The sequence below is a fragment of the Ixodes scapularis genome, unplaced genomic scaffold (assembly GCF_016920785.2).
Source record: "Ixodes scapularis isolate PalLabHiFi unplaced genomic scaffold, ASM1692078v2 PGA_scaffold11__112_contigs__length_91849675, whole genome shotgun sequence".
Lineage (NCBI taxonomy): Eukaryota > Metazoa > Arthropoda > Arachnida > Ixodida > Ixodidae > Ixodes > Ixodes scapularis.
The window spans coordinates 54240114-54248595 of record NW_024609837.1 but is presented as its reverse complement, the minus strand read 5'-3'; the positions used below and the strand labels follow the sequence as shown (position 1 = coordinate 54248595).

Below are 8482 nucleotides of genomic sequence, written 5' to 3'. Positions count from 1 at the left end.
TAGCAGCCTTTTTATCAAGACGCCTTCTAACAACAGTGATTTTCACTGCCTAGAGTACTTCATTCGTTTTTAAAGCTCGGTTCGAGAAAACTAGGCACCCTGATACCTTGCGCCAACACATTTTCAATGGTGGTAACCCACTGGCTAAGAAAGGCCACTGTTGGCCAGCCTAAGCCAATGAATTACCAACGTTGGTAGGCCATTGGCTAAGACAGGCAAATGGTGATCAACCTAAACCAATCGATTGCCAACGTTGGTAACCCATTGGCTCTATTAGAGTTCATATTTCTGCGGCCGGTGTCTTTACCGTTGTCAATACTGCAGTTATCGTACTCTACGCACTTTGAAGTCAATTTTTGGGGAAGCAGACATAATGCCCCAGCTTCTTCTTCTTTTATATGTAGCGTGATAACCTTTGCTTGCAGATTCAAATGTACATCAACATATCCTCCTCCCTCAAACATAGGGTGTTCGAAATCCTAATTCAACGTGATTTTTTATTTGTGAAGACATGTAATTGCTGATGAATCCCTAGATATTTGTTTTAAGTTTTTATTTTTTTTATAAAAAACATTGATTTTTTTTTATTTATTTATTATAGTTTTGCCCGGTTTGGTCTGAATTACAGGCCGTGTTTTGCGGCAAAGCGGGTTGTTTTAAGATTTTCAAAATCACGTACAGCTGACAGTACAACAGTGTCGTAGGTACTAGGGGGGCGGGTGGAGCTTTCAGGATCAAACCCTGCCTCCTCCCCCTCCCCCCACTGGAACATATTCCTGGCTGCGTCGCTAAATGGGCATAAGAGAAGAGGCACTATGCATTTTGCCTTATAAACATACACACAAATCGAAGAAAGCGTGGATTTTGTGTTTGGCGTGGAATTTGCTGAGCGCGACTATCAGTTTTCGGATGACGTGCGTTAGTTATAGTCGGTGACAGGTAACGGAAGCTCGTCCCATCTCTTTCCACTTTTGCAGAGCGAAGGATCGGGAGGAGGCGACCTCCTCCGCAGCGTTTACTCTCAACCTGTCACCGACTACGGCGTTTTTCTTCGTGGACCTTCAAAATTGCTACAGCTCGCAATGCATACAGCGCTTAAATTCATTTGCTAACTTGCTCTGCGTGTGGAAACAGAATAATTGTTCCCCTCCGGAGCCATAACAACAGACTTTTTTCAGCGTGCGCAATCAGCATATTGCCGCCCGCAGAGCCGAGAAGGCAACGCTTGGTCACGGTCTTCTAGAAGATTCCCGGTCATTCTCGCAGCAGACATAACTTTCCCTCTGCTTTGTTATTCTCGAAAGTGCCAGTTCATTCTCGCCCCGAGCGCGCGACGCTCGAACCTTCTTTGCCGAACTTTCGAGATAGTGACGCACGCAGCTGCCCGCGACGTTGTCGAGTCAGTCTCAGTCTCGCTAGCGCTCTGTAGTGCCGCCGAATCGCCGCCCGCTTTTTTGCTGCCTCGACGCTCCTTCGTTACTTATTTTTGGTTGGCACAAGTTCGCCCATTAAACCTTTATTTTCAGTTCACTGTTCGCCTTCTCGTCGCCTTAATTCGTGAAAATATTCAGAAAACTAGGCCAATATAATTGCAACGTTCCATTGGCTAGGACAGGCCATTGTTGGCCAGCCTAAGCCAATCAATTACCAACGTTGGTCGGCCACATGGTTAAGACAGGTCAATGGTGGCCAGCCTAGGCCAATCGATTACCAATGTTGGTAACGCATTGGTTAAGACAGGCCAATGTTGGCCAGCCTAAACCAATCGATTGCCAACGTTGATAAGCCATGGGCTAAGACAGGCCAATCTTGGCCAGCCTGGATGGATGCATGGATGATGGACGGATGAATATTGGCTGTTCCCTTTGTAACTGGCGGCAGCTTGCGCCATCTAGCCTAGTTTATATCAGTTTAAAACTTTTGCACTAAATTTTGTCCCTTGCTAATAAGCATAAATCCCGAATTCCGTGTAATATCACACTTCTATAGATCTTTTCCGCCAATCTTCTAACATCCTCTTTGTAGTTGTAATAATCTTTTCGTCCATTCCCTCATCCCCATCCATCAGGCCCAGTGCTCCCGCAAAATGTTTCCTCCAGGTGGGTGGGCTGAAGCCCCGCACAGGGGCTTTATCCCACCCACCAGTGGAGTCCAAGTGTTTTGTTGTTTCCTCCTCTGTATGGCATACCGCACATAATGTGTCAGTATCATAAAATTTGCCCTATGTGTCTTAGTTCTCAAAACCACTGTCCTTGCTTTAAACAACAAAGCGCTCCCTTGCGAGTTATCAAATATATTTTCTTTTCTTATTTCCTGGTTATGCGATCTGAATAGTGTTAGAGCCGATTTTGTCAGCATCTTCTCCTTCCACGTTTTTCCTTCGGACTCCTTTACACCCTTTTGTACAGTGGTGTTTTGCGCGCCCCCCTTATTAGTTTGTAGGTATTTCAATTTTAGCTCTCGCGTTCGATTTGTGTGTTCAAGCTCTTCGTATATAAATACTTGTACACCTTCCCCGCCCCCCGCGTATCCACCCTTTAATCGAGCCTCTGCTCGAATTTTATTTTACTGATAGCGTCTAGCCTCAAATGATGACCAGCCCATATCCCCTGTACCCCGTCATTCGGCGTGCCCCCATGCGCTCTCAGCGCCAACCTGCTCACACTTCCTTGCCGAATTTCCGAACTTGATTGAACCTTAGCTTTCATGCACAGTACCGCGTTACCGAACGACAGTCCCGGCACCATAACTTCTTTCCAGATACCACTTACTACTTCATATCTATTAAAATTCCACAGCGCTCTGTGTTTCATAATTGCCGAGTTTCTTTTCCCCTTCTTTGGTACATTTTCCTCTTGCTCTTTTAGGTGTTCCATTCCCTCATTAACGCATACCCCCAAATATGTATTGGTGTCTACAAAGTCTATTACTATGTTTTGTATTTTCAGGGGATCTCTTTTGTCGTTGTTAAAAACCATTGCTTCAGAGTTGTCGCCACTGAAATTTAGGTTCAGCATGTCACCCTCCCCTCCACACGTCTCCATTAGTTCTCGCAATATATCATGGCTATCTACTAAAAGCGCAAAGTCATCTGCACACCTAAGCTCAGGCATAACTTGATTTACCTTTCTTCCTCCCTCCATATAAGTCACATCAAAACCTAGATTACTCTGTTCTAGTCCCTTTTCCATTCCACTCAGGTATATCATGAAAAGCAGGGGTGACAGTGGGCAACCCTGCCTAAGCCCTCTCTGCTGGTTCTGTGGTTTCTGCTTCCCGATGAATGATCACCTTATTGTATGTGTATACCTGTTGCAAAACCTAACCAACTTTGCATCTAGGTCATACGCTCTGAGCTGTTCCCAGAGCCTTTCCTTGCTCATTTTGTCATATGCCGCCTTTTGTCTAAAAATGCGATTCATAGTTGCTTAAAATTTGTCATTGCAATTTCTATACACTGAGTAATGGTAAATAGGTTGACTTCAAGTCTTCTGTCCCTTCGGACAGAAGACTTGAAGCCTAAGCCAGTCGATTGCCAAAGTTGGTAACCCATTGGCTAAGACAAGCCAATGTTGGCCTGGCTAAGCCACTCGATCGCCAATGCTGCAAATCAACTGGCTAAGACAGACCAGCCTAAGCCAATCGATTGCCAATGCTGCAAAGCCACTGGCTAAGACAGGCCAGCCTAAGCCAATCGATTGCCAGTGTTGGTTAACCAGTGGCTAAGACAGGCCAATGTTGGTCAGCCTGATCCAATCGATTACCAGTGTTGGAAACCCATTGGCTAAAACTTACCAATTTTGGTCAGCCTAAGTGAATCGCGTACCAATTTTGGTAACCAATTGGCTAGGACAGGCCGATGTCGGCTGGCCTAAGTCATTCGAAAACGTTGGCAAGCCGTTGGCTGAGATAGGCCAATTTGGCCAGCCTAAGCGAATCGATTGCCGACGTTGGTAAGCAATTGGCTAAGACAGGCCAATGTTAGACAACATATACCAGTGTACACAAAATATTGGTAATACAATGGCCACATTGGCCCAAAATTGGACCGTTGTTTGCTCATTAAATTCTAATATCGGCCCAACGGCGTGTGGCATTGAGACTTTTACTTGCGTTGAGGGTTCAGTTAAGCGGTATTCCCCTTGAAACAGCCTTTAATGCCTATTTCGCCAATGTCATTAATCCTGCTACTACTATTACTCATGCTTATAGCGAAGTGGAATTTAGGATTAGTAACTACATTTTTTTGGCCCTGTAACTGGAAGCGAAGTAATGTCGGTGTTTCTGGGACAAAAAAACAGCAACAGCTGCGATGAGGATGGTATTCAAATTAGACCAATGAGATGTGTCATAGACTTGCTTTCGTTTTATTTGGCTCATATCTTTGACTTATGCATTATCGGCGCATAAATGCTTTAAAAAATGCAAATTGTGAAAGTCTCGGCAATGTAGAAGAAAGGCAACAAAAATATTATGAGCAATTATTGGCAGGTGTTTGTTCTCCCTGTGTTTTCAAAGAGATTAGAAAAACAATATATTATGCACCCTCTTGACAGCGTTTTGTGACAAACATAACGTGCTTACGAATGCGCACTTCGGATTTAGGAAAAGTCGATCCACCAAATTAGCCCTGCCTGAGGAAAACAAACATGTTTTTATAAATTACAAAAAGTGGCTGGAAGTGTTTATAGCTATTACGAAAGCCTTTGGTTATCTGGACCATCACATATTATTGTAGAAACTTGAGTTTTATAGAATCCGGGGTCAGGAATTCGTGCAATCCTATTCGGCTCACCACAGGCAATTCGTAAATATCCATGGTTCCTGCTCAATCGCACTACCACTACGCGCCAGGGAATTTCAAGCAAGCATTCCGGGGCCGCTATTCTTTGGCCTCTGTGTAAATATTGTCAGTATTGACGTGATCGCTAAATTCGTAGTATACGCCGACGATACGACTATATTTGTTTGCAGGAAATGAATGCAGGGAGGTCATTAATTCAGCTAATGCCACTTTAAATAAGTTGTACAACTGGACAAAACTACCTAGAAATTAACATGAACAAGACAAAATCTATATGGCTCCGCCCTAGATACAAAAATGTTAACCGGCACTTCGATCTTTTATTAAATAATTTGCCGATGGACATTGTAGAAGAATTTAAACCCTTAGGTGTTCTATTGAATCAGCGTATGTCTTAGGATTCCCATGTTCTAAATGTCACCTCGAAATTCACTGGGGTAATTTGATTAACTTATAGAAATCGGCTCGTCCTTTCGCTCTTCGTCTTCGTCAAAAGTGTTGTATACAGTCATTGTTTTGCTTCTATCGCAACTACTTTTATCCCGTCTGGGACACAACCACGGTAACAGTTCGTGAACAATTCATATGCTAAAAAAAATATATTGCGCAATGTATATATGATTCCCCATACGACTCTCACACGGAGAAATTGTATAGACGTCTCGGTGTTTCTTTCTTCAAGTATAGTTTTCTAGTAGGTTTCTTCAAGCATAGTTTTCACTATTTTAATATACTAATTGCCAAGATGGATACTAAAACTGTCCTTAAATGATGTCGGCCAGAATTATGCTTGCTCTATTAGTGTCATTTCTTAGTATGCTCAAAGTAGGTACAGTAATAGCATACTTTTAGTAAACAAGCTAAGACCTAAGTAACTTCTAAGTTCATGCAGAGTCTTAATAGTAGCCTCCCCTAGGTGTCTCTTAGTCTAGAAGAAGGTTAAGGAATCTGGGAGGTTCTTTTAAGAGCGCCTGAAGTGACTTATCTCCCCCTGCAAGAAGCGAACATATAAACTAAAACAATTTCAGAATAAACAAACTTGACAAAACCTAATCCTGAGTCCGAAGTTCGAAAATGGGAATACTGGCGGGTGACCACTAATAAAACTTCACGCGAAGATCAAATGCAGATGCGCACTTTACCAAAACTGTTAAATTACCTTGTAAGAACCAAGATATACATAGCACTTCTCTTAAATAATTATGAAACTTTAAGCAGCTATAGGTTTTGACATAAACAATATAAAATAAAAATGTGCCTGACCTATGGCGTTGGTGTTGTTTGCTTGTTGTTGCTGAATATAAATTATCCGTGTTGGGTAAAGTACATCTAAAAAGTACTGGGAGTAAAGTAGAAAGTAAATGAGAGGTGATGTACTCCAAGTAAAGTAGTAAGTACACCGGGGTGCAATGTAGTTGAAGTAAAGTACTATAAATACAAGTACAGGTACAAGTACTATCGGGGAAAAATGAAATGCGAACAGAGGAGCGCGTGGCTCGCGGTACAGGCTGCGCCGCCTGGTAGTGAACCGAGGGGCGAGGGTGCTTGGCCTACTTCGATGTGTTCACGGCTTTCGATTGGCGCTCCCCCAGCTTCGGCAGTGCGCCTCTCGGTGCGCTGAAAGCTGTCACCGCTATCTTTGCCTGCTCGGCGAGTGCGGCGAGCTTCTTTGCACCGCACGCGCTGAGCCAGCAAAGATAGCGGTGTTAGCTTTCAGCGCACTAAGAGGCGCACTGCTGAAGCTTGGGGAACGCAGAGGGAGGGGCGTGAACACGTCGCAGTAGGCCACGCACCCTCGCTCCTAGGCTCACTTCCAGGCGGCGCACCATGTACTGCGAGCCACGCGCTCCTCTGTTCGCATTTCATTTTTCCCCGATAGTACATTTTAACACAATCTTCCTTGATGCCCTTTCATTCCCCAATACAGTGCTTTTTTCACTGACCTGCATTGTACCAGGGTTAATCGTGGGTGCACCACTTACTTTACAAAATGGCGGCGAACACTTGATAAAGACAAGTGGCCACTAAGTACGTACTTTCAGAAATGGCGTTAAATTCAGAAGTCCCTCCGACTTCTGAATTTGGCGCCGCCTGTATTTTAAACATTCTAGGAGAGAGCACAACGTCAGCCCTGTAGCTTCCGCAAGCAATCTTCCTGTAGAAAAGTGTCTTCTCCTTAACGAACAAAACAATGACTGCACAGGTGACCTGGTGATAATTAATCATAATATGATACCTGAGACTGTGGTGCAGACAAATTAAGAAACTTTAAGTCGAAGGAAACCGCCACAGAGGAGAATATTCTAAAACATTGAGACATTCTGTTCTGTCATCTTTCTCTTCGACTTGAAATTTTCTTCAGTTCTCCGTACCAAAGTCTCAGAAGTTACATTATGAATAATTGTCCCCTCCTGATATCTTAGCCTCCTCGCTTGCACTGATCGAGCGAGAGGTAGCGGCAGTTCGCAAAGCTACGGGAAAGCCGCCCCCAGAAGAAACTGAGCGATGTGTCGTCTGCTCAAGCTTCTGGTAAGAGTGAATGTTTCATCAAAAATTCGACTGTTTGCAGACGACTGTGTAGTATACCGTCATATATCAAATCAATCAGATTGCATTCCCCTTCAAAAAGACTTGAACATAGTGCTATGGTATGAAACATGGCAAATGCAAATAAATATAGAAAAAAAACGAAAACGATGACATTTACAAACCGTTCTTCAATTGTGCATCATGACTACACCCTCAAAGATTCAAAATTTGATAAAGTAACGTCTTTTAAATATCTGGGTGTTCATCTAAGTCCTACTCTTTCATGGAATAATCATATAGACTACATTTTTAAAAGAGCAAATCAATCTTTAGGATTTATAAGAAGAAATTTGTACATAACAAGAAAAGAAACAAAACTACTAGCATACACTCCTCTGATTAGGCCAAGGTTGGAGTATGCATCTATAATTTCGAACCTCCATCAAAAGTATTGAAATGACAGGCTAGAATTTCTTCCAGACAGGGCAACTCGATTCATACTCAAACAATTTGCACAAAAAGTTACAGGGAGTCTATCAATCAGTCTATCAAAATACGCACCTGTAAGCGTCACACAACTTAAAGCCTCAATGGGGTTACAGACACTTCAGCAGAGAGGATATCTTTCTAGCCTGTCGTATTTCCATAAGCTCTTTCACTCTTCAACTAAATTTCGCGAAAATAACGTCATCCCCCCCGTATATTTCCTCATCATGATCACCCCAACATAGTTCATATTCCCTTCGCAAAAACTAACCTGTATAAATTTCTCCCGCTTCTGTAGGCCATAGACGACTGAAATGCGTTGGCAAGCGAAATCGCACAGACAACAAACCATGACACGATTGTCTCACTGTTACGTGGCTATTTATCATGACATCTATTTTGTTTTTTTTTTCTAAGTTGCACGTGTACGTTTGATACCTTTATATTTCCACTTGTTAATTTCACCATCGCTGAGTAAGTCTTCTATAAGGTTCTCATATACCCTCTTTTTTGGTACCTCCTGTATTACTTTTTAACCACGTAGAAATTATTACATGCCGGTGTGGTGACCATGCACCATGTTACGCGTTATTGAGTTCTGTTAGCGTGATTATGTTTCCTTTTTTATTTTCATACAATTGCAACACTGTACGACTATGATTA

At 42.9% G+C, this 8482-nt stretch overlaps 1 pseudogene; it reads left to right on the top strand.

The window, feature by feature from the left end:
• The first annotated feature begins 7605 nt into the window (after positions 1-7605).
• LOC120836565 lies at positions 7606-8210 on the top strand (annotated as a pseudogene).
• Positions 8211-8482: the final 272 nt, after the last annotated feature.